The sequence below is a fragment of the Protopterus annectens genome, chromosome 13.part0 (assembly GCF_019279795.1).
Source record: "Protopterus annectens isolate FY-2018-M chromosome 13.part0, PAN1.0, whole genome shotgun sequence".
Lineage (NCBI taxonomy): Eukaryota > Metazoa > Chordata > Ceratodontiformes > Protopteridae > Protopterus > Protopterus annectens.
Window position 1 is genome coordinate 28,680,070 of NC_056747.1, and position 27,401 is coordinate 28,707,470.

The 27,401-nt window shown below is 39.3% G+C and overlaps 1 long non-coding RNA gene across 1 annotated transcript in view; it reads right to left on the reverse strand.

Annotated features, from left to right (window-relative positions):
- The window catches only part of LOC122788310, a 128,818-nt gene extending 115,756 nt beyond the window's left edge, over nt 1–13,062 (reverse strand). The window contains exon 1 of the long non-coding RNA XR_006362630.1: nt 13,036–13,062. This is a non-coding gene — a long non-coding RNA (uncharacterized LOC122788310). The remainder of the gene's footprint in view (nt 1–13,035) is intronic.
- Nucleotides 13,063–27,401: the final 14,339 nt, after the last annotated feature.

A 27,401-nucleotide genomic window follows, 5' to 3' on the forward strand; every position in this document is an offset into this window, starting at 1 on the left:
AAACAAAGTGAAAGTTACTGTCAGCTGCCTGACGGGTGCCAGGATCCACCACATAATGGAAGCACTCAGGTCACTCCACAACAAGTACAAATATGACTGTCATTGTCCATGTTGGTGTGAATGATCTGAGATGTACCTCCTTGGTCTACATGAAAAGAGATATGGAGGAGCTCTCCGATCTTGTAGCGCAGGCAAGTATGACCCTAGCCCTGAGCAACATCCAGCCATCACCCAGAATGATACCACAGTACAAGGACAAAATGATTGACTTCAACAATTGGCTAAGCTTCTGGTGTCATTCTAAGGAGATCCAGTATCTGTCTGCCTGGGATGTCATGATCGACAGACCACAATGCTTTGCCAGAGATGGCGTGCACCTGTCACCCTTGGGATTCCGGATACCGGCTAAGGCTCTTGCCACCCCTATAGTGCTTTTTGTAGGCAAGGTTCAAATGACAAATTCACCACTGTAACAGGTTCAAGCAAGAAAAATCTGAGGGTAATGCTACTCAGTGCTAGAAGTTTAAACCTCAAAATGCATTCACTCAAGGCACTCCTTAAAATGGAGAACATCGACATTTGTGCAGTGACAGAGACCTGGTTCAAGGCTCCAGAGAGCACCCCTGCATTACCAGGCTATAATTCATACCACACCTTTCGGCCACCTAACCTGGACCGAAACACTAAAGGTGGAGGCGTGTTCATATTTATTAAGGATATCCACACCTCCAGGCTAGTTGCTCAGCATAATGCATCCGAGATTATACAAGTGCAACTAACTCTGGGCAAGACCGCAGTTCAAATTGTAACTTGCTACAGATCCTCCACCATGCCCCAGGATTCCCACTCCTCATTTCTTGATACACTGGAAAATATTAGGGCACAACCCAACACCCTAATAATGGGCGATTTCAACTACCCCACTATTAACTGGGAAAACTACTCATGTACCAACTCTTTTGCTCAACATTTTCTGGAATTCATAAATTCCAATGCCTTGGATCAACTTATCCACAGCCCCACCAGGAGCAGAAATATATTAGGCCTGCTCATTACTATTATGGGTGACTGGTGTTCCATGCCACAGGTCAATTCCTTGTTGGTCAGATCTGACCACAAGCTAATCAGCCTAGACATCCACATCTTGCCCCCAACCCCCATTAGGGAAACCACCGTAAAAAGTTTCTCCAAAGCCAACCTCATGCTTCTTAAGACAGAAGTGGCAAACTTCACGACACCCATGCAGACGACAATAGAGGTACAACTGCTGAATCCTATACAAATGCACTTTATAAGCACTTACACAAGTTTATAAGCACTTACAAGTTATCCCTAACAGAACCAAGATGCTATCCTCCAAAAAAAGGAAGCTAATCTGGTGGTCCCCTGCCATAAACTCTACAACAGAAGAAAGAAACTGTTGCAAAAAAGAATCCCATGACTGGAAGAACTCCCTGGCCAACCTCAGTAAGAAGCTGAGATCCCTCATAAAATCCTCCAAAGCTAATTATATAAACAAAATCACCACTGATTCTAAAGAAAACCACAAAGCATTCCATAGCTATGTCAAGAATCTCAATGGCAACACTCAGATCTGCTCTGAGTTACAGCACAATGGCATTAAATATACAGAACCAACTGATATTGCCAACATCCTGACAGATAGGTTCAATGCTAACTTTACCCATCCTCACCCCCTAAAAGGCCCACCTTTATACCGGAAGAATACAAAGTCCCTGTAATCACAGCTGCACAGGTAAAAAACACACTCTCCAAAGCCAAGAACACAGCATCTATGGGAACTGATAACATCCCAGGCTGCATTCTATATGAACTACAGAATGAACTGGCACCCCACCTAAGCACCATGTTCAATCATAGCCTCACCTCAGGCTTTGTGCCTACTGAATGGCACACAGTGATGGTTATCCCACTCCACAAAGGGGGAGCCACCACGGACCCTGGGAACTACTGCATAACGACCCTGGTCTGCAAGGCCATGGAACATATCATCATGGAACTTATAAACAAAGACATTGGTAATCTCCAAACTCTGGACCCTACCTAGTATGGGTTTGTAAAAGGCAGATCATGTCTCCTAAACCTGAGTGACTTCTTTGAGGCAGTCACCAAAGCTGTAGACAAGGGTAAGGTGGTTCACACATCCTGTCTAGATCTCGCCAAGGCTTTTGACACCATCCCCCACTCTGGAATTATAGATAAACTCACTAAACTAGGTATAAATCCCTATGTTACAAGATGAGTTGCCAACTGGCTCACTGACAGATCCCACACGGTGAAAGTAGCAGACTCCAAATCCGACTTCAGACCAGTGATAAGTGGAGTACCACAGGGTTCAGTGCTGGATCCTCTCCTGTTTGGTAGCTACTTTTCTGAAGTACAGGCTAACACAGAAGGTCTTTGGCTAACAAAGTTTGCAGATGACTGAAAACTAGGAGCCATAATTGAAACTCCTAACAATGTGGACATCCTACAAAAGGGCCTCACTGAGACAGATGCCTGGTGTCAAGGCCATGGCCTCATGCTCAATGTGAAAAAGTGCACTGTCATCCCCTTTTGGTAAAATCTCTGTACCCATGAGCTACCACATAGGTGGTAGTCTACTTAACACTGAAAGTGTGATGAGACCTTGGGACACAGGTGGACAGTAGTCTCCTTTGATAACCACATTGTCACAGTAGTCAGGAAATCCTTCTATGTGGCACACCTCATCACAAAAGGTTTCTCGTCCAGGAAAAAAGAGGTCATTGTTCCCCTCTACTCATCACTCATTAGACCCATTATAGAGTACAATGCCCCTTTTGGTATGTACCTCACAAGACATCTACAACAACTGGAAAGTCCACAGAAATACCTCATAAAGAGGATTACTGGCCTCAAACAGTTGCCCTATGCAGACAGTCTCAAACAACTCCAGCTTTACTCTGTCGCATATTGCCTACTCAGAGGTGATCTCTGCCTAACATACAAAGCTATGTCAAATCCAGAGCTGTTGGACATGCTCCACTTAAAGTAATCCCAATCCTTCCAAGCTACATGCTTTAGGGATCTAAACCTGGTCACCACAATAAACAGAACTTGCTGGAGGGATAGATTCCTGTCCCAGAGACTTCCTGTACTCTGGAACAAACTACATATCTATATCAAACAAAGCTCTTCATTAGCACTCTTCAAGAAAAATCTTGATGAGTGGGTGGGAAATAGGAAGTTTACCCCAAGTATCACTGCTGTGGCTCTGCTTGACAGGGGCACAGGAAAATAATTTTCTTGGGTGGAGAAAGCCAGGGTACCTTTTTGGCTAAGCTTGTATAGGCCCTAGGGCTGATAGCCTAGTACCTACCTATGAACCTATGAAGCTATGAAAACCAGATGGGGCACAATACAGGACCACCAGGAGGCTGCCCACCCAACATCTCATTCCCCACCATCCCAATCCCCTCTGGCTATCAGCACTCCACAGAAGCCTCTGACATCAAAGATGGATCAGGACAGGAACATAAGCCACAGAGGCAACCAGAACTGACAGACAGTTCTAAAGGATGAATCACAGGGCTACCAGGACAACTGGGACCACATGCGATCCAGCTACCAGGAGCAGCAGCACCTTCACAGAGACCAATTTCTTTTGGAAGACCAATATTGACAGCATGGATACCAACCACTACACCAATACCAAAGTCAGCACCAGTACCAGAAAAAGAACCACAACCACCACCAGAGCCCCAGGGCTTGTCCCACTTACCAGGTTCCCCCCTACCACAGCCACAGTGAGGAATATTACTACAACCCACTGAGACGTCAGAAAGCACAGGAGGAATTCCAGAGGTCTTGGACACTATCCATGAACCCCCAGGGAGACAGGAGAACCAAACAGTGCACAGGGGTAAGGGAAATACAATACCTGGGCAATCCCGACTGGAACCCCGACTACAGTCCAGGTCTAAGTGTCAGCCAGAGGAATCAGCCACAACCACAATAATAGGTGGTCCACTTATCTGGATCCACTCTGTTAAAGCACTGACTGAAGATGAAAAAAAGTGTTATCCAAAGGACTTACTTTTGCACCAAGCTATAGGAGTAAGGAAGCTCAGGTACTGATAGACCTTAAAATGCTTATGAGGAAGCTCAACTTAGAGGTACAGTTTCATAGCAAAATTAATAGCACTGAAAATAACCCTATGGATGAAACTATAAAAAGGCCTAGCAGCTATTGTCCACCACTACATCAAACACTAGCTGCTTTCGAAGTGAAATGTGAGATGGATAAAAAACCTCCTAAGAAAAACCTTTATAACTTAACACGAGGAGAAAGAAAAGCATTGATTGAGCTAGGCAATGATAAATCCAGGCATGTAATGAAGGCAGACAAGGGAGGAGGTATACTTGTGACTGATACCACTAGCTACAACCAAAAGACAGAGAACATGCTGGAGGATAACAGATTTTGAGTTATTTACCATGGATGACATAAAAAAAGCATATGATTTATGGAACACTAATCTCACCACATTATGGGAAGAAAAACGTATTACTGAAAATCTTTATAATTATTTATGGAGCCCATGCCCACGTTTACTTTACTTTTTGGAATACCAAAGTCACACAAGAATAGAGAAGACCCACCTTTTAGACCGGTGGTAGCAAGTGATGGTTCCCTTACTGAAGCCACAGCAATTTACCATGACTACTTGCTGAAACCTTTAGCAGAAAAGAATAAGTCATACACAGGAGACTCAATAGATTTTTTGAGGAAAATAAGAAACATTACAGTGGAAGCTGACAGTATTTTTATTAACTATTGATTGGAATCCTTGTACACAGTGCTCCCTTACAATTACTGTATAACAGGAGCTATGGAATCATTTATCGGAGTGATGCCTCCAGGTGCATCTGCAGGTACCTCCTACTACTCTAGGCATCAAATATTACTTGTTCACACTTGCATTAATAATTCCAAAACCATGCTACATACAAGGTATCAGAATATTGCATCTTGAAGCATACATGATGGCAAACACAACTGTATTGACATTTGACCTCTGTCAATGAGTATTTGTTAGAATTGTAAGGTGATAACTTCATTTTTAAAGGGTCAGGCCACACCCACCAGGAGTTAAAGGTACACACACAAAACAGTTGTACTGGAGTGAATGAGTTAAGAGACATAATCAAAGTACTCAGGCACAACTGTGAAAGTTAAGCAAGCTCATTAATCTTGTAGTGGACTTTACTTTCAGTGGCAAACACTACAAGGAAAAAACTGGTATAGCAATGGGGGCTGCCATGGCTCCAGCATAGCTAACATAGCCCTGGGCAAATGGGAGGAGGACTTTGTGTTAAACAACACAGACTACATGCAGCATATCACATGCTATTTATGTTATATTGATGAATCTTTATAAAGTGGGAACGTGACACCTTGCAGCTTGGAGATTTTATCACTTACCTCAATCAAGCAACCCCCTTCCTGAAGTTTACTTCTTCCTATAGCTATAACTTCAACCACTTTCTTAGATATGCAGATTTCCAAGGACACCAACAATAACAGAATCACCACTGATCTATTCAGAAAATGAATGAGGGTTAACTTATTACTCCACAGTAAAAGTCTGCATCTTGCAAAAACCAAGTATAATGTGATGAATTCCCAGGGCTATAGATTAGCTAGAATTACCACAGAGATGGAACCATTTTTGAGAAACCTAAACAACTTAGAGAATGATTTTCTGGTGAGAGGCTATGAAAGTCAGATGTTAAAAAACATCCTGGAACCCATTATAGAACTGAAAAGGACTGAAACACCTTCAGTCACCCTCCCCAGTAGAAGAATGTTAAGAAACTCTTACAGAAAATAACAAATGCAAAAATAGCTGCATCCTGACATACACTTTGGATTATCACAGTATAAAAAATGTTATTGAAGAAAACTGGGACATTGTCACAGGAAACCCTTTTCTGATTAACATCTTAGGTGAAGCCCCATCATTTGTTTATAGGAAGGCCAGGAACATTTAGAAGTTTTGTTGAATTTAAACCTAGACCATATGAGAAAAGCACTAAAGATGTGAAACTAATTGTACATTTTGCATATTTATACAGCAAGGTGACAGTTTTTATTGCCCTTATTTAAAGAAAATCATTAACAGCAGTGCAGGGGATGACTAATACTACAAAAGTAATTTACAGGGCACAGTGCAATGAATGTAATGCATTTTATGTGGATAAGACTATAAATAAACGTAAGCATAGGATTTCATGTCATCTGGCAGAAATTTGCTCTGGATGTAAAAATAATGCACCAGCCAAACACCTTGCTCTTTATAAAAGACACACAAGTTTTAAGTTCCAGATCCTGGATCGCATAGACATGGGTGATCTTGAAGGAGACATCCTGAATATGCTGGAGAAACATTAACTCATGTGGCCATTAAAGCTGAACTCTTTTAGGAAGCCTGGACTAAACTACTACTGTTCAATTAAAAGTGCACTGGAACTTAGAAAATTGCCACATTGTTTACATGATTAATTTTATTTTATTTTATTCTTCCAGTTGGTTTTAAATACCATGTTAAATCAGTTTTAATTGAAATGTATATTTTGTTTCCATCATCATACATTTTTTCTTTTTCTTATTCTTTCTTCCACTTTATTTGAAATGATGTGTAATATGTCTTTCGGATTTTCCCGGTTAGGGGTCACCACAGCGGAACTCCGGTCCACTAATGACTGGCAGTTGATTTTTACATGCCGAGTTGCCAGCCCTGATGCACAACCTTCAACGAAGGTACACCCATTCATGCATGTCTCCATGCAGAAGACGGTCTAGCTGAGAATTGAACCGGACAGCGTCTTACTGTGAGGTGACAACGCTACTGCAGCACCACCACCGAATGATGTGCAATAATAATACTAATTATACAATAATATTTTTGTAGATAGTTTTTAGGGTTCTTGTACACAGACCTGAAGAAGTCTAGAAGGATGAAAGCAATCTTTAACAAAAAGTTATGGAAAATAGAATATGATTTGTACAATTAATTTTTTGCATACAAAATGTATATCTCTATAGTTATATATATTTTTAGATTGCCAAATTGTCTGAGGTTTATATTTTTATATATTTCCAGCCATGTGGTATATTGTCTTGGATAAAATCACTCACTTAATCTTCTTGTTCTTTCAGCTTTTTTCCAGTTAGGGGTTGCCACAGCAGATCACCTGTCTGCTCATGATTGGCAGTGGAGTTTTATGGTGTTGAGTTGCCAGCCCAGCGCCCAACCTTCCATGGAATGCACATGCACGCACTCACACCTAGTATCAATTTAGAGTATCCAATCCACCTACAGCATGTCTTTGGGATGTAGGAGGAAACCGGAGCACCCAGAGAAAACCCACACGACCACAGGGAAGACATGCAGACTCTGCACAGAAGGCACCCCAGCTGAGAATCGAACCGGAGGACCTCTTGCTGTGAGGCAGTAATGCTAACCGCTGCACCACAGTGGCCACCAAAAATCACTCACTTAATAATCTGTTTAAATAAGAGGTACCACATCATTATTAATTTTATTTAAAGTACATAAGGGTTATATTATTATGACAGCTACTAAGTATGGCAGGACCAGCTTGAATGCCAAACTAATGGGGAAGGGATGTGAATTTAACATGTATAAAAATACACTGTGTCTTACAGCAGAATAGACCACTCCCTTACCTGATAAAAAAAAAAAATATATATATATATATATATATATACTTAGAAAGCTTGTGAGGAAATTATTATTCTGTTATTTTTGTTTTACTTGGATTACTTGTCTGTGTACTTAATAAAGGATTTTTGATTGGAAACAGACCGTCTACCCTGCTTGGATTACTTTTGATTACTTGGTAATTCTGTATAATATTTTAAATTATATATTTTTTATTATTATTTTGGCCTAGGATGAGTTTAAGTCTACCAATTCTACTACCAATACCTGATCTGATTAATATATTCATAGAGACTTGGGAAACAATGGTATTGTATGAGAAGTTGGGAGTGGTAGAGAAGCATGTAAGAGTGGTACGGGATATGTACGAGGGTAGTGTGATAGCGGTGAGGTCTACGGTGGGAGTGACAGATGCATTTAAGGGCGAGGTGGGATTACATCAAGGATCAGCTCTGAGCCCTTTCTTATTTGCAGTGGTGATGGACAGGTTAACAGACGAGATCAGACAGGAGTCCCCATGGACTATGATGTTTGTAGATGACATTGTGATATGTATTGAGGGTAGGGAACAGGTTGAGGAGACCCTGGATAGGTGAAGATATGCTCCAGAGAGGAGAGGAATGAAGGTCAGCAGGACTAAGACAGAATATATGTGTGTGAATTAGAGGGAGGATAGAGGAATGGTGAGGATGCAGGGAGTAGAGTTGGCAAAGGTGGATTAGTTTAAATACTTGGGATCAGCAGTTCAGAGTAATGGCGAGAGTGGAAGAGAGGTGAAGAAGAGAATACAGGCAGGGTGGAGTGGGTGGAGAAGAATGTCAGGAGTGATTTGTGACAGACGAGTACCAGTAAGAGTGAAAGGGAAGGTCTACAAGAGGGTAGTGAGACCGGCTATGTTATATGGGTTGGAGGCAGTGGCACTGAGAAAGACAGGAGTCAGAGCTGAATGTGGCAGAGTTAAAGATGTTAAGATTTACACTGGGTGTGACAAGGATGGACAGGATTAGAAATCAGTATATTAGAGGGTCAGCCCAGGTTGGACAGTTTGGAAACAAAGCCAGAGAGGCAAGATTGTGTTGGTTTGGACATGTGCTGAGGAGGGATGCAGAGTATATTGGGAAAAAGATGCTAAGGATGAAGCTGCCAGGTAAGAGGAAAAGAGGAAGGCCTAAGATAAGGTTTATGGATGTGGTGAGAGAGGACATGCAGGTGGTTGTTGTGACAGAGCAAGATGCAGAGGACAGGAAGAAATGGAAACAGATGATCCACTGTGGTGACCCTTAATGGGAACAGCTGAAAGAAAAAGAATTGGGAAACAAAGCAAAAGGAATAGAAACACCATCAAAAAAAGAAGCAGCTGCATTTTGGAGAAATATTTATGGAACATAATAAAGATGGTGAATGAATAGAGGTAAAAGAAAACTGTAAAAAGTTCAAATGTACAGGACATGAAATTGGGTGATGTCATGCCTGGAGAAAATGAAACAAAATTAAGAAAAGCTCCTAAATGGAAAACACCAGGCTGAAATGCAGTCCCTAACTTCTGGCTAAACGTATTAACATTTTTACGTGAAGATTTAGCCTTGAGTTAGAACTGCTTATTTATGCATCCTATACCGATACCAACCTGGTTAATAACAGGGGAAATGATGCTTCTCCTTAAGAGTGAACCTGTAAGCCATTCTCAGAACTATAATCCAATAACTTTCCTTCCAGCAATGTGCAAACTATATACTGAAATATACGCCAACAGAGTGGCAAATTATTCTACAATCAAAGCATGACAAACGTTCACTCAGAACAAAAATAGATACACACAGTATTTCAGATGCAGCTCTCTGCACCAAGCACAATTTTTCTTCAGAGCACACAGGGAGCACACTCCATTCCTGGCCTGGACTTCCTTTCCAGGCACCAAATAAGACTCCACTTTTCTCGCTGCAGAAATCAGTGCTCTGTGTCCCTGTTCCAAGTAGCTGACACAAACACTTTGAGATTTGATTTTCACACACACCCACCCACATATACCTGGGAAAGGCTGGCACAGACTTACTTGCTATGTCATTTCCACCCAGACTGTAAGCTAGATTCACTGTCACCAGCCAGCTACTTTAAGGCTCTTATCAGGGTACCCAATTACTCTTTGTAAAGTTAATACTTATACAAATTGTAGTGTTAACCAATCAACATGCTTTTCAGGAGCGTGATGCTACAGTGCCACTAAATAAATTTAAGTACTCTCAAGGGTTAAAATGTTTTCTAAAAGACCAGCCACAATGAAAGGTTTAGAAATATGTAATAATAATAATAATAAAAATACATGAGAATACTGAGTATCTCTTTACAATAAACATCAGAATTTCAGTTCACAGGAAATACAAAAAATAACACAGATGAAAAGACTCAGACAGATACAGAAATACAATACTTTTAGCCAATCTTGCTATATTTTCTTAACTGACTGAAGAATTACTGTTTCATAGTTAAGTTACTTACTAAAGCAAGGCAAGATGAAGTGGGTGAGTGGTCTTGTGAGTTCCAAAACAGAGTGCTGAGTGTGATCTGTTACATCTCTCACTAGTATCTAAATACAACTTCAGTGCTGGCTACAGAATGTCATTGCATCTGGTCGCCTGATGCTGTTGTTCCCACACTACCCCTTCGTCTCAAATTAACTTTACAAGAGACTTCATCAGAAACAGTGTATTGTCAGCATGACTGCATTTAAAATGCAAATGAATAGTGACTTAATTTCCTGTTGCTAAGCAGGAAACCAAAGGTTTTATATACAGGTATTTATTCTATGGATTCATCTTAGAAATCCATTTTATGCCACAGTAGGGCTTTTTATGTCATATAGGACTGTTATTTATTTATTCATTGCAATTAAAATCTGTTTAGAAATTGGATAGTATTATCATGCAGTATGAGAGACTGCAATTATTTGTTATATGAATCATTAGGGTCCCTTTATGTAACTATTCAAATACTGACATATATTATGACTGTCTTTTATGTGCTGCCACTTTAAAATCTTGGTTTCCTGCTTATCAGGAGGAAATGAAGTCACAATTCATTTGTATTTTAAATGCAGTTGTGCCGACGGTAATGTAAACAAACTGTACAGAAAGTACACTGGTTTGCTTTGATGTTCCTGAAAGAGAACAAGTTCATGTAGTACCTTGCTCTGCAGTTCCTGCATTTTGGAGTACTTGTTTACTGTTTTTTGGGTTGTGATGCACTCATGGCATATGGCCTGTACACAAAAAGTCATAACAATGTGGAAAGATTGTTGCACTTGAGATTGTGCAAACAGTGCAATATTAGCTGAAAAGCATTGGAAACAGGAACCACAAAGCATTAAAAAGAATTAAGTGTATATCACATGGAATCACCCATTACCAACAATTAAAAAATAGATGCAAGAAAACCAAATATGGTAGTCCATGTAAAAAAGGCAAAAGTAACATTGATCACTGAAATTGCTACACTGAACGATTACAGTGTCTCACATACAGAGTGAAAAGTCATAAATTATCAAGATTTGCAGGTAGAAATGAGAACAATGTTTCAAGAAATATATGCAGACAGTTCCAATAGTAGTAGGTGCAATGAGACTGCCACTGGAACTGTCTGGGTATCGTACCCCAATCCTCCTGAATGGGATTGTACAACCATAATGTCTACTGATTCCTCTACTTCACTCATTTGTCTTTTCCCTCCCCACCATTTTAACTCTCCACCTCTCCTCTAATCTCTTAACCTACATATAGCTGTTTCCATCCCCTAATGTCCTCATCCATCTGTTTATAACCACCTTCTACATATGTTCTATCCCACATTCACTTCCACCCTTGCACTGTTACCATTTTCACTACCAAATTCACACTATACTAGTATCTCCCTCCTGCTGCAGTGGGACACCAAACAAAATATATAATCATAAGTCCTCTACTTCTTTCCTACAGGTGTCTATTCAAACCAGATATGCCCCCTCCAAAAACTCTTCACTGTACTGCAAAAGCACCACATATACTGACTGTCAGCCCTTCTTTCCCAAATTTTCAACACTCTGCCTGGTTCTTTTATTTGTGAGGTATCCTATACCAGTAGTGCATTAATCTTTATAGCACATCATACAGTGGTTTTAGCAGGTTCAATTTCTGTATTATAACCAACTCCCTCATCCAAGTAATGATCCCTGCAGGACACTTCAGCCAACAAAGCATATTTGCTAATGTTTTCTCCCAATTCCTTACAAACCAATTCAGCACTGGCACATCCCCAAATCCTTCAAAACCAAGTCTACTTCACCATACCCTAAATCACATTCTCCTATCCATGATTCACATTTAGTCTTATTACCTCCCACTTTCCCCCTCTGCTCATCTCACCTTATTAATTGTGCCTCCTTAGTTCTCCATCTAAATCCCTAACCACTCCAGTATCTCTAAATCTCTAACCACTCCAATATCTTTTTCTTCCCAATCGTTACTTTTGCTAGGCCACCACTGAACCCTGAAGTCCCTTCTACCACACCGCCAATATTTTTATAGCTCTCATAACTTCATTTCCCCACCTATTGTTTTTCACATAATGTCGCTGTTCATATTTCTAATCCACACCATCAGCTCACCCCCTTCTTATCCTTCTGTACTACCTATCTCAAGCATTTGACTTCCACAGCACTCATTTTTCAGAAAATGTTTACAGCTGAATCATACCTTCTAACATATAATATAAACCCCATCCACCATTCCTGTTCCCACTTCTTCCTTCATTATTTCTCCTTTCACTTTTCAGACAAATCTGCCACACACATAATTTATCCTATGAGCTAATTGCTACAGATCTAATCAAATAGAAAACCAATGGTAAAACCATTAATCATATCATCTAAATTATACCACTCTAGGCTTCACCATCCTTAAACATTTACGCAACAGATTAGTCATATTCTGTAAATTTGTCCAGGTTTTCTTTACTAACTCCTCGTCCGAAAAACAGACCTTTACTGACGGCATTAGTGGCCACTTTTGTATTAGAGAGGTAAGCCACAAAAGACATCCTGGAGACAGTGTTATGCACAAGTAGGACATACATATATAAAATGACTTTTACTGACAGCATTAGTGGCCATTTTTGTGTCTGAGAGGTAAGCCATGAAAGACATTCTGGAGACAGTGTCATGGACAAGTGTAACATGCATATAAACAGACTTTTGCTGGGTTATTCATGATCTCATAACAGTCAAATAAAAGTCATGCCTGTCTGAGCACAAGTCATAAGATACAAAATGATTTACCTGTAAAGATGTGGCTGTTTCCAAATCTGATTGCAAAAAAAGACAATGAAAAAAAATACAAGTGAAGAAGATACAATTATCAATAATTAAAACAAGTGCAGTAACACTGCTAATTAAAATACTGATCACATTAGCTATCCTCAGCATTAACAAAGTATCAATAGTTAAAAGAAGTGCAGTAACACTGCTAATTAAATACTGATCACAATACCTATCCTCAGCATTAGTAAATTATCAATAATTAAAACAAGTGCAGTAACACTGCTAATTAAATACTGATCACAATACCTATCCTCAGCATTAACAAAGTATCAATAATTAAAACAAGTGCAGTAACACTGCTAATTAAAATACTGATCACATTAGCTATCCTCAGCATTAACAACGTATCAATAGTTAAAAGAAGTGCAGTAACACTGCTAATTAAATACTGATCACATTAGCTATCCTCAGCATTAACAAAGTATCAATAATTGAAAGAAGTGCAGTAACACTGCTAATTAAATACTGATCACAATACCTATCCTCAGCATTAGTAAATTATCAATAATTAAAACAAGTGCAGTAACACTGCTAATTAAAATACTGATCACATTAGCTATGCTAAGCATTAGTAAATTAACAATAATTAAAACAAATGCAGTAACACTGCTAATTAAAATACTGATCACATTAGCTAACCTCAGCATTAGTAAATTAACAATAATTAAAACAAATGCAGTAACACTGCTAATTAAAATACTGATCACATTAGCTAACCTCAGCATTAGTAAATTAACAATAATTAAAACAAGTGCAGTAACACTGTTAATTAAAATACTGATCACATTAGCTATCCTCAGCATTAACAAAGTATCAATAGTTAAAAGAAGTGCAGTAACACTGCTAATTAAATACTGATCACAATACCTATCCTCAGCATTAGTAAATTATCAATAATTAAAACAAGTGCAGTAACACTGCTAATTAAAATACTGATCACATTAGCTATGCTAAGCATTAGTAAATTAACAATAATTAAAACAAATGCAGTAACACTGCTAATTAAAATACTGATCACATTAGCTAACCTCAGCATTAGTAAATTAACAATAATTAAAACAAATGCAGTAACACTGCTAATTAAAATACTGATCACATTAGCTAACCTCAGCATTAGTAAATTAACAATAATTAAAACAAGTGCAGTAACACTGCTAATTAAAATACTGATCACATTAGCTATCCTCAGCATTAGTAAATTATCAATAATTAAAACAAGTGCAGTAACACTGCTAATTAAAATACTGATCGCATTAGCTATCCTCAGCATTAGTAAATTATCAATAATTAAAACAAGTGCAGTAACACTGTTAATTAAAATACTGATCACATTAGCTATCCTCAGCATTAGTAAATTATCAATAATTAAAACAAGTGCAGTAACACTGTTAATTAAAATACTGATCGCATTAGCTATCCTCAGCATTAACAAAGTATCAATAATTAAAAGTGCAGTAACACTACTAATTAAATACTGATCACAATACCTATCCTCAGCATTAGTAAATTATCAATAATTAAAAGAAGTGCAGTAACACTGCTAATTAAAATATTAATCACATTAGCTATCCTTAGCATTAGTAAATTATCAATAATTAAAACAAGTGCAGTAACACTGCTAATTAAAATACTGATCGCATTAGCTATCCTCAGCATTAGTAAATTATCAATAATTAAAACAAGTGCAGTAACACTGCTAATTAAATACTGATCACAATACCTATCCTCAGCATTAGTAAATTATCAATAATTAAAACAAGTGCAGTAACACTGCTAATTAAAATATTAATCACATTAGCTAGCCTTAGCATTAGTAAATTATCAATAATTAAAACAAGTGCAGTAACACTGCTAATTAAAATACTGATCGCATTAGCTATCCTCAGCATTAGTAAATTATCAATAATTAAAACAAGTGCAGTAACACTGTTAATTAAAATACTGATCGCATTAGCTATGCTAAGCATTAGTAAATTATCAATAATTAAAACAAGTGCAGTAACACTGCTAATTAAAATACTGATAACATTAGCTAACCTCAGCATTAGTAAATTAACAATAATTAAAACAAATGCAGTAACACTGTTAATTGAAATACTGATCACATTAGCTATCCCCAGCATTAGCAAATTATCAATAATTAAAACAAGTGCAGTAACACTGTTAATTAAAATACTGATCACATTAGCTATCCTCAGCATTAGTAAATTATCAATAATTAAAACAAGTGCAGTAACACTGTTAATTAAAATACTGATTGCATTAGCTATCCTCAGCATTAGTAAATTATCAATAATTAAAACAAGTGCAGTAACACTGTTAATTAAAATACTGATCACATTAGCTATCCTCAGCATTAGTAAATTATGTTAAAACATGCTGAAAGGATGAAACTTCTAGTGGTAAACCTTGCATGCTTTGATGCACTCATAGTAAACATAAAACCCATAAATCATGCAACAAACTAATACAAAATGTCTGGTTAAGTAAATTTTGAACCAAAATCAGGGTTTTTGTCCAGCAGGGGAGAATTCTTGGGTATGACCACTGCATAGGAAGCCATGCACCCAGTTTGCCGCCAACCATGTCATCATTCTTTATTCATTTTAGCCTGGCCCATACATTATGAGGTCCATACGTTGTGTGCAGCACTTTTTCATGTATCACCTTATTTCTAAAGGCTTGAAATATAACTTATAACCTGATTATAAGCTTACACAGTCTTTGTTTGTGATAGGAAAACTCAACTCTTTATTTCAATTCATAATCATGTATCATTAAGCTAGTAGCAAGGGCCTGTCATAATATTAATTATCTAATGACTTTTTTGCTGTAAACAAGCAAAATGAACTATCAGTTGAGAAAATAAACACTGATAATTTCTGTATTCTCTTTCAGTCATTACCACTGCTAAAATGCAGTACAAACCCTGTGTATTCCTTAATTTAACTTTATCTTAAGAATTCAAACCTCACAGAAAAAGTGTCTGTACGTAAGTGTCAAATACCTACATAAGGTAATCATTGCTGATAAAGGTACTAACTGCTATGGAAAAGGTATAGACACCATAATCTGTAATTTCCTTCCGAACAAGGTTTAGGTTTGCATAAAAATAAATGTCTTTAGAACAAACTTTACAATACACTTGCAAACACAGATTTAAAGTTACATGAAGTACTCTGTTAGTGGAAGGCTACAGTACCTTCCTCACATTTAGACTAACAGCAGCACAGAGAGGGGCTAAAGGTGGAAATGTCTCAACCTACATTGCCAACAAATTTCGCTCCTGGTTGGTTAATAAAGATGATGTCCTGGAGTTTATCGACATGCAAGTTTCCATAGACAATGTCCTAGCCATGTCCTGGCCAGCTACAGGTTGTACTCTATGACGCACGAAGCTCACAACTCTTATCTAGACCTACTGGTGCCATCACCATCCAACTAACCATTCTTTTCATTGGAAACTTCTACAGACTGGGAAACATACACTGCCTCATACTTACAAGCACAACAATTACTGGACTCTGTCAGCATGTACAACCTGGACCAGATAGTGCGCACTCCAACCAGAGGATCAAGCATATTGGTGCAGTTGTAATACAAAGCTGTCTTCCTATAAATAAAAATCAACCTGGAAAACCCAAATAAGCCCCAAAAAAGTTATGAACTATTCTAAAGAAAACTGCATCTTATTAAGTGACAGCTTGTCAAAATGCACGGCTCCTCCAAGCCCCAAGAACACAGCTACCTATGCAGAATTATTTACAGAAACCCTTACAATTATATAAATGGCTGCATGAAGCTGCCATACCTACCAGAAGTAAGTCCAGATCCAACATCAAAAATAATCCCCAATTGTAGAATCCTTACCTTAAAAGGGTATATAACAAAATAAAAAAAGTCATGGCTATAATCAGAAAGAGCAACTTTTGCAGAGGCAGGAGTTCTCTGATTCAACTAAGCAAAAAACTAAGAGGTCTATTAAAGTCCAACATGGCAAGTTACTAGGTCAGAATAGCTTCCTGGGCTAAGGACAATCACAAGGCCTTCTTCAACTATGCCAGGAACTTTAAATGCAATACTCAGCAGTGTGCAGAACTGGTGATAAATGGCACAACCTTCACTCATCAAAGTGACATAGTAAATCTTGTGGCTAACAAATTCAGCTCTAATTTCACTCCCTTCTCCCCTGCTACACATATAAAATCATTTCTACATATCTCCCCAACTATCAAGAGGGAGCAGGTCCTGGTGGTGCTCACCAAGGCCAAAACATTGCTTCAGTGTGATCTGACAATATGCCTGGTTACCTCCTAAATAGCTTAAAGCATAACCTAGCAGGACCATCTGAGGCGCTCTTCAACTACAGCCTCTATACAGGTTAAGCCAGGTGAATGGAGGACCATCAGCTGACCTGAGAATGACAGACCTATTGGTTTAACAAGTCTGATATGCAAAGCCACTGAACAAATTGTTATGGAAATAATCAACAAAGATACTGGTAACCTACAGACGCTAAACCCATCCTGGTTTGGCTTTGTTAAGAGAAGGCCTTGCCTACACAACTTAGAAGACTTCTTTAAGAGGGTCACCAAAGCTATGGCTGACAGGAAAATGGTACATACCGTCTACCTAGTCAAGGTGTTCAATACAAAACCCCACTCAGGTATTTCTGACAAACTCTAAGAACTAGGCAAAAATCCCTATATAACTCACTGGATTTCTTGCTAGTTCATAGACAGGACCCAATATGTCAGGATTTGTGAGACCACCTCAGCCAGGAGACCAGTCACCAGCAGAGCAGCTCAGGGTTCTATGTTCGGCCCACTCCTGTTTGGCATCTACTTCTTGGAAGTAAAGGCTAATGTCAAAGGTCTCTTGCTCACCAAGTTTGCAGGAAACTGTAACTTGGGAGGTATCATATATCGCCCCATGACAGCAACATCCTACAAGAGGGTCTAACTCAAACAAATGACTGCTGCCAAAGCCACAGAGATTAAAACTCAGTGCAAAGAATTGCATTATAGTGCCCTTTGGAGAACTGTGCACCCAAGCTAATTACTCCGGTGATAAAACACCCCTAAGAGTTGACCCAACAATTAGGGATCTGGGAACATATGTAGACAGTAATCTGACATTCGACCAACATGTAGGCAAGTTAGTAAGAAAATCCCTCTATGTCATCTGAGTCCATAAGCAAAGATATGGCATCCAGGTCTAAGGAAGCTATAGTACCACTCTATTCAGCCTTTATCAGACCCATCACTATGGCATGTGCCTAATCAGGCACTTGCAACAGATGGAATACCCTCAAAGGTTGTTCACCAAGAGTATCATTGGTATGAATACCCTGTCCTACACAGATCGTATTAAGGCCCTATCTCTGTATACAGTCTCATACAGGTTACTGACAGGTGATCTATGCCTAGTATATAAGGCATCCTCACATCCAGCTCTGATGGATCTCTTCCACATCCACAAAACAAAGATCACCAGAAACACTAGATCCAAGGACCTGAACTTTGCCTGTGACATAAACAGAACATGCTGGAGAGACTACTATGTGTCTCAAAGAATTCCTGCCTGCACTACTGAATAAGCTCCCCATCTACTAGGAGTAGAGTTCATCTCTGAATCTATTGAAAAGAAGCCTTGATCACTGGATGGGAACTTGCATGCAGCTGAGCTGAGGTCCATTGCACTTGTTAAGCAGCTGAGCTGAGGTCTGTTTGCAGCTGAGGTCCATTTGTTTAGTAGCTGAGCTGAGGTCCGTTGCACTTGTTAAGCAGCTGAGCTGAGGTTAATTTTTTAAGGAGCTGAGGTCCATTGCACTTGTTTAACAGAGGTCCATTGCACTTGTTTAACAGAGGTCCATTGCACTTGTTAAGCAGAGGTCCATTGCACTTGTTAAGCAGAGGTCCATTGCACTTGTTAAGCAGAGGTCAGTTGCACTTGTTAAGCAGAGGTCCGTTGCACTTGTCAAGCAGAGGTTCATTGCACTTGTCAAGCAGAGGTCCATTGCACTTGTCTAGCAGAGTCTGTTGCAATTGTCTAGCAGAGGTCCATTGCACTTGTCTAGCAGAGGTCCGTTGCACTTGTTAAAAGTGTAAGTGTGTGTGTTGCAGTCACTTATGGCTGCTGGTTAAGGATTACTTAGGTTCAAACCCTGTACCTTAGGTACAGCAGCCTGCATTCTCTACCTACACCACCACTTCTGATCCAGAGAGTTTGATATGTCCCTCTTAAAATTTGTGGTTTTCTGGCAAATCACTGAGAATGGAATGCACTAAATAATGACAGCCCTTTAAGTTTCAGTCTTCCTATCTTTTTTGGAACACATGGTAACACAAAACACTATTTTAACAATATTCTAAAATTATACAAGCAATATTTAAAATGTGTCCCTGGTTTTGGGCCTTTGTCCCCCCCCCCAAAACAAATACATTTTGGCTTTTTTCCAGATGTCTTCTGCTGTGAAATTGAGAGCTTTAGTTTTGTCAAGTGAATGGTGCAGTGGTAGTGCTGTCACCTCACAGCAAGAGGTTTTTGGTTTGATTCTTGTCTGGGGTGCCTTCCATGTGGAGTCTGTATGTCCTCCCTGTGTTTGTGTGGGTTTTCTCTGGATGGTCTGGTTTTCTCCCATGTTACAAAGACATGTGTCTGGAGCATTTCTCCCTGGGCTTCTGCTGAAAATTGGCTTTGTTCCAAGTTGGACTTTCCTGGTAAACAAATGTTAAATAAATGAAAAAAAAATCTAGCTTCAGGCGAAGAGAAGTTTAGTGCTGCTTATTTTGAGTCTGTTTGCATTGTTAGTAGCACAACAGGTAGTAGCCTTACTTTTGATGCAGAAGGCTGTGGGTTCTACTCCCACAGTGTTGTGGTAGTAAATAGTTGTAAAACAATTGCCCTTTTTAGATCACTAAGTGCCCCTGTCACCCTCCACCCCCCCAGTCTTCAACAGCTTCCGGCGCTTATTCACAGGACCGATCCCTGTGGTACTCCACTTGTGATTGGTCAACAGTCAGACTTGGAGTCCACTACTTTCACACTATGGGTTCTATCTGTGAGCCAATTTGCAACCCACCTAATGATATAGGGGTTGATGCCTAGTTTGGTGAGTTTATCAATAATCCCTGAGTGAGGAATGGTATCAAAGGCCCTGGCCAGATCGAGGTAGGCTGCATGAACTGCCTTACCCTCATCCACAGCTCTGCACAAAACCAAATTGCATAGGATCTAGAGTTTGTAGATTCCCTATATCCTTGTTAATTAGGTCCATGATGATCTGCTCTACAGCCTTACCCATCAGACTCATCAGGCTAATGTGGCAATAATTCCCTGGGTCTGTAGTCACTCCCCCTTTATGGAGAAGGTTGACTGTAGTAGTGCGCCATTCGGTAGGGACAAGGCCTAAGGTGAGACTATGAGTGAACAAGGCACACAGATGTGGTGCCAGTTCACTTTGTAGTTTATGTAGAACACAGCCAGGGATATTGTTGGGTCCCATGGAAGCTGTATTCTTGGCCTTGGACAATGCAGCTTTAACCTGTGCTACAGTAATGCTGGGTGCCTGGCATTCTTCTGGTATTGTGATTGGTCCTTTGGGGGGGAGAGGGTAAAGTTGACACTGAATCTGTCGGTCAGTATGTTGGCAATATTTGTTGACTCAGTATAGGAGGCACCATTGTGCAGAGCAAATCTGGTTATTGCCATGGAGATTCTTGATATAACTATAGAAGGCTTTGCAGTTGGTTTTAGTGTCTGCACAGTTCTGCCTTCATAGCTGGCTCAAGAGGTTTTGATGAGGGAACTACTAGTCTTTAATAATTGTTGTTTCTATTTCTTTAACTTCTCCATTACTAATCCTCTTTTCTAATTTCCCCGTTTGCTTTCTTATTTTTTGTATTGTAGAATTTTCCATATCCAGATGCCTTTACCTGTATTTCTCTTCAAATACCATTGGTGCTGCTTTTTGGTATTGATTAGTTTTGATTTCTGCATTGCATAAATATTGCAGCACATTAAATCTCTTTTACTTTCCTATGCCCATATTTCTTCTTCATATGTCTCCTGTTCCACTTGTTTCTCCTTACCTTGAGGACTTGTTGTTTTATCATGGTGACATAACCTGTGTTAGACTTTCGACACTAAATCCTTCACTTCACAGGTATTCCATAACTTCAGATTCTCTTTGTTTAACTTCTATTTTACTAATTTTCTGTTCTACAGCCCCCTGTGTGATGTTATGTTTTGTATTGATTAGTTTGGTTTTCTCCTTTGTATAAATATTACACCATATCTGATGTATCTCTCTTTTCCACATCCACATTTCTTTTTTATAGCTTTCAAAAATCCCAAGATTTTGCTCTTCATATTTTCGCATTTCCTCAGTCGCTTCTTTTTCCAAACAGCCCAAGTTTTCTCAGTCTATATAATGTTTTTCATGAATCTGTTGGATTAATAAACACAAATTTGCATCTGAAGCATTTACAGTTCTTATTGTGCAAATATTGTTCTTTCCATTAATTTCTCTCAATCTTTTTGAATATCTTCTTATTGGAAATTCTGGGCTTCTTGTGTAATAGTAACAATACATAATTTCTTTCATATCCTCAATAATCCACTCTATCGTCAGTTTTTGTGATTATTTTGTGGACTAATATTTCCTACTGCAACTGGGTCTAGCCTAGTACTGTTATTCTGATGTTTCCTTGTGTTGAGGATTCTACACTGTCATTTATTTCCATTCCTGGCACCAGTGTACCTACCAGGATTGGGCACTATTTTATCCTGGGACTTGTGCACCCAGCTGTCTTTTTTTATTTTTAACCTACTTCGGTCCATGAAGTATGCTATATAAAAAATCATCTATATATGAATGTCATCTTGGTGATATTTTGTAAAAAACAGGGTCCACCTTAAGAAGGTACTCACCAAGACGTGAGGATGACTTCAGTTCCAGCAGTACTATTCTCCATTGCTTGCTGATGTTATCATTTTTCCATTCAGACCACTGTGGTGCTGCTCTAATGTGGATTTAGTACATAAATGTACTCAGTTTGAGTTGAAAATAAAAGTACAGTCTTGGGAGTGTGATAGACCATATCTGGATGGCAGGTTTGCAGTATAAATGAGAAAGAAGGCATGTACAAGATGCTAGGTCAGATCTTGAACCATGTGGAAGGACTAAAAGCTGAAATGGTTGCCCTGTGACTGGCGGTAGGGGAAATTGGTAGTATAACATAGCATTAGAGATACTTGTTTGTCTTTTTGGCTTTTCCCAGTTAGGGGTCACCACAGCGGAACTCCGGTCCGCTAATGATTGGCAGTCAATTTTTATGGTGCTGAGTTGACAGCCAATGCCCAACCTTCAGCAGAGGCACATCCATTCACGCATGCCTTTTGGAGGCTACTCAACCATGGGGAGGACATGCAGACTCCACACAGAAGGCACTCCAGCCATGAATCAAACAGGAGAACCTCCTGCTGTGAGGCAACTATGCTACTGCTGTACCACTGTGGCTTCCTATAGCATTAGAGATACTAAAATGTTAAAATGTTGGCAAAAAAATATGGGAGAAATACAAAAAGCAGTGCATGACCAACCAAGGGAAATGAAAATGCTGCAAAGTACTGATAGATAAAAAAATTGGTTTACCTTTATATTGTCGATCACACTTCGTCGACCGGCCACTTAATCGACTCATTTAAGCAAACCAAAACCGCTAAAAATTTTAAATGTCGAAAATATGTTGGATTTCGACATTTCCGACCGTGCCACACCTCCACACCAGTGCTACCATGGGTCAAAAAGGGGCAAGGTTTTGTCGTTCACTTATTTGGAATTCAACGTTGGAGACGTTCACACTTCGATATTCAAGGAAGCCATTTCACCCATATTGGGATCGACGATGTAAAGGTAAACCAAAAAATTGATGAATGTAATGTCAGAAGAGAAAACATTAGAATGATATGATTGATAGAGGGACTAGAAGGAAAAGATGCCCTGAAGTATGTGGAGGTGCGGATTGCCACTATAACTGGGGGTACAGACTGGTTATAACTTCAAACTGATCAACCACATTGTGTAGGTAATTTACCAGTAAGAGATGACAGGCCCAAACATGTGTGACTACTCAGAACAGCAGCATTCCAGTGAGTTCTGTTAATGGGGTATGTAAGGTCAAAGTAGTAAATGATTATGCCACTCGGGTATATGCTGGTATATCCATTTCATTAAAAATATCACAGAAGAGTGGGCACTTTATCAGGAACTTAATAAAAATGTTTGAGGCTAAAATAGCTGCCCAAGCAAAAGACAGTCACAAGGCATTTTTTAGCTATATTTTCATACTCTCAAAAGTGTAATGCAGCAATGTGTGGAGTGGATTGTGAATATTATTTACTCTGAGTCTGAAGATATAGCAAACCTGTCACTCCCCTAACATGAAGCATGATTTAGTCACACCCTAACATGAAGCATGATTTAACCACACCCAAACATGAAGCATGATTTAGTCACTCCCCTAACATGAAGTATGATTTAACCACACCCTAACATGAAGCATGATTTAACCACACCCTAACATGAAGTATGATTTAACCACACCCTAACATGAAGTATGATTTAACCACACCCTAACATGAAGCATGATTTAACCACACCCAAACATTAAGCATGATTTAGTCACTCCCCTAACATGAAGTATGATTTAACCACACCCTAACATGAAGCATGATTTAGTCACACCCTAACATGAAGCATGATTTAGCCACACCCTAACATGAAGCATGATTTAACCACACCCTAACATGAAGCATGATTTAACCACACCCTAACATGAAGTATGATTTAACCACACCCTAACATGAAGCATGATTTAACCACACCCTAACATGAAGTATGATTTAACCACACCCTAACATGAAGCATGATTTAGTCACTCCCCTAACATGAAGCATGATTTAACCACACCCTAACATGAAGCATGATTTAGTCACTCCTCTAACATGAAGCATGATTTAACCACACCCTAACATGAAGTATGATTTAACCACACCCTAACATGAAGCATGATTTAGTCACTCCTCTAACATGAAGCATGATTTAGTCACTCCTCTAACACGAAGCATGATTTAACCACACCCTAACATGAAGTATGATTTAACCACAACCTAACATGAAGCATGACTTAGTCACTCCCCCAGCAATAATGTTTAATTTCAGCCTCAATGCAGGTTTTGTGCCAACTGAATGGAGAATAACTATAATCATTCTCCTACATAAAGGAGGGCCTTCCACAGAAACAGGCAATGACAGTCCCATAAGTCTGACCAGCCTCCTATGGAAAGCAATGGAAAGATTTATCATGGAATTAATCACAACATACAGAACCTCCAAACATCGGATCCCTCAAACTGGAGTGAAGACCATAGGGAGAAAGAAAGAGGGAGAGAAAGACAGACAGAGATATAGAAAGCGTCAGAGAAGGGGCTATGGACTGCTAGGTCAAGAGACCTTTGGTGTCGATACTAATTAAGAAGTAAGAAAGGTCATCTACTTTGCACACCTCATAAGCGAGGGTATAGCATCCAAAGCTAAGGAGGTTATAACTCCTCTGTACTCGGCTCTCATCAGATCAATAATAGAGTACAATGCTCCCAGCATCTGGAGAGACCTCAGTGATTTCTCAATAAGAAAATTCAGGGCCTATAACACATGACCTCCACGGACAGACTGAAAGCCCTACCATTTTACTCAGTATCTTATAGACTGCTTAGAGAAGACTTGTGCCTGGTCTACAGAGTAGTCTCTGACCCTGCCTTGATGAAGCTGCTGCTTATCCGCAAATCCACTGGGACAAGATTCATTCACTCTAGGGATCTTAACCTAGCTTGCGATATTAACAGGACGTGCTGCTGGACACACAGATATGTCTCACAGAGGTTGCCACTCCTCTGGAACAAACTTTCAGTTTGTGTAAAACAGAGCTCCTCAATGCCCCTATTTAAGCGTAACCTGGACATTTGGATGGAAAACCATAAATTTACACCAGGGGTTTCACCTGTGTCTCTCTTTCCCAGATTGTAGATGTGCACCTGGATATAACATTCTTGGCTGATTTGAGAAATACTTTTTGGAGAGAAGTGTGAACAGAAAATGAAATAAAATATTTTTCTCGATGTATGTAGGCAATCTGAGGAACAAAATAGGAAAATATGGAGTTATAATTGCTACATAAATGACTGAGGGACAAATGTTTTAAATGTTTTCCATAACAGACACGGACTTGAAATTAGGTAGGATTTGAACAAGTGTGGAAACATATAATTACATGAAGGACTGCAGAGGAATTTAAAAGAAAAGATGATTGTAATAGGGAGAATCTATTAAATATAAAGATATGTAATATAGGTTTCACAAGAAAAATGCATATTGGTATGATACTAGGCTATTGGTCCAGAGGCCCTTATAAGCCTAGCCAAGAATATCACCCATGTTCCCTCAAAGTCAGCACCTGTTTCCCCTGTCCAGCAGGGACACAGGTGGGATCCCAGGGATACATTTTTTGTTTCCCATCCAGTTGTCCAGGTTCCTCTTAAATAGAGCTAGAGAGGTACTTTGCTTGACATGGAGAGAGAGAGTCTATTCCACAGATGGGGAAGTCTTTGGGACACAAATCTATCCCACAACAAGTTCTATTAATGTCACAGACCAGGTTAAGGCCTTGTGTGCAGGTTGCATGAGTGGAGTTTGTCTTATGGATATGCAGCAACTCCATCAAGGCTGGGTTTGAAATGGCCTTGTATGATAGACGCAGATCACCTCTGAGCAGTCTCTATGAGACTGAGCAGAGGGACAGGGTTTTAGCCTATCTGTATAGGATAGGTGTTTGAGACTCTGAATTTTCCTGGTCAGGAACCTCAGTGGTCTCTTCAACTTCTGCATGTGCTTGGCAAGGTACATGCCGAAAGGGCCATTGTACTCGATAATGGGTCTGATAAGGGAGGAGTACAGGGATGTTATGACCTCCTTGTTCCTGGATGAAATACCCTTATTTATGAGATGGGCCATGTAGAAAGCCTTCTGTATAACAGAGGCAACGTGGTGGTCAAAATTCAGGTTGCTATCAACATGGGTGCCCAAGTCCCTCATGACTGATTGCATACTTTGTACATTATTATTAATGTGATAATTAGTGGGGATGACATTTTCCCCAAAGGGGAAAATGATGCATTTCTTGGCATTCAGTTTGAGGCCATGCTTCTGGCACCAGTCATTAGTTTGGTGAGTTTAGTTATACATTATTTTATGCATACATAAGGAATGCAGTCCTCTTAAAACAATTTTGGAGCAAGATACACAAATAAAAACTACAAAAAATAATGTATTATGGAGAGGGGAAGGGTATAAAGAGAATGAAGAGGTTTCACAGGTCAGTACACAAGAAAAGAGGCAACATAGTTGCTAATGTAAGCATACTACAGAGATGTAATGATGCAGCAGAATAAGTGAATGTATATATGTAAGGTATAACAGAAAACAAGTGCTGAATGAAGTGAGATGTTTGTGTAAATAATGCTATGGGGTGACGTGCACTGGAAGGAACTCATCAAACTGTTTAAAGATCACTGCAAATGGTATTAAAATAACATGGATTTTATCTGTGACAGATTTTGATAATGTATGACAAAAAATCACTAGTATAAAAATGCACTGTCGGGGGGGGGTTGCTCCATTGGATTTGTAAAAACAGGAAATAAGGAAGATAAATACACTTCTACAAATAATGAGGGGGTTACATCTACAAATTTACAGTATAGACTGGATATGGGAGGAGAAAATGGACAGCTGTCACATTAGAGGCAGGTTTGAGTGACCAGCATTGCTCACTGCCAAGGGGAGAGTATAGGTTGTCCATACAGGACAACCCAATGTCCACGTAGACCTAGCTGTAGAGGAATGGCAGGGAGGTGGAAAGTAAGGGTAAGGGTGAAAACAGAAACATGGAATTTAGAAGTAATTAATCATCCAATAAAGAGGGAGAGAGTGTCCCAGAAAATTAAAATGGAGGAATTAGATATAGTTTTCAATCAAGAGGTAAAGTTAAATAAGGAGGAACTTAAAAAGACAAAGGAAAAATAGATATAGATGGATGGGATAGAGATGAGAAAATGAAAAAATGGAGGAGTTGGCATTTTGGGGAGGCTAGGTGGAGAATGGTAGAAAAAAATAAGAAATTAATGATTAACAAGGAAGATAAATCATAACAAATTTGTATAGGAAGGGATGGGACATAGTACTAAGTGTTTTTATTTTTATG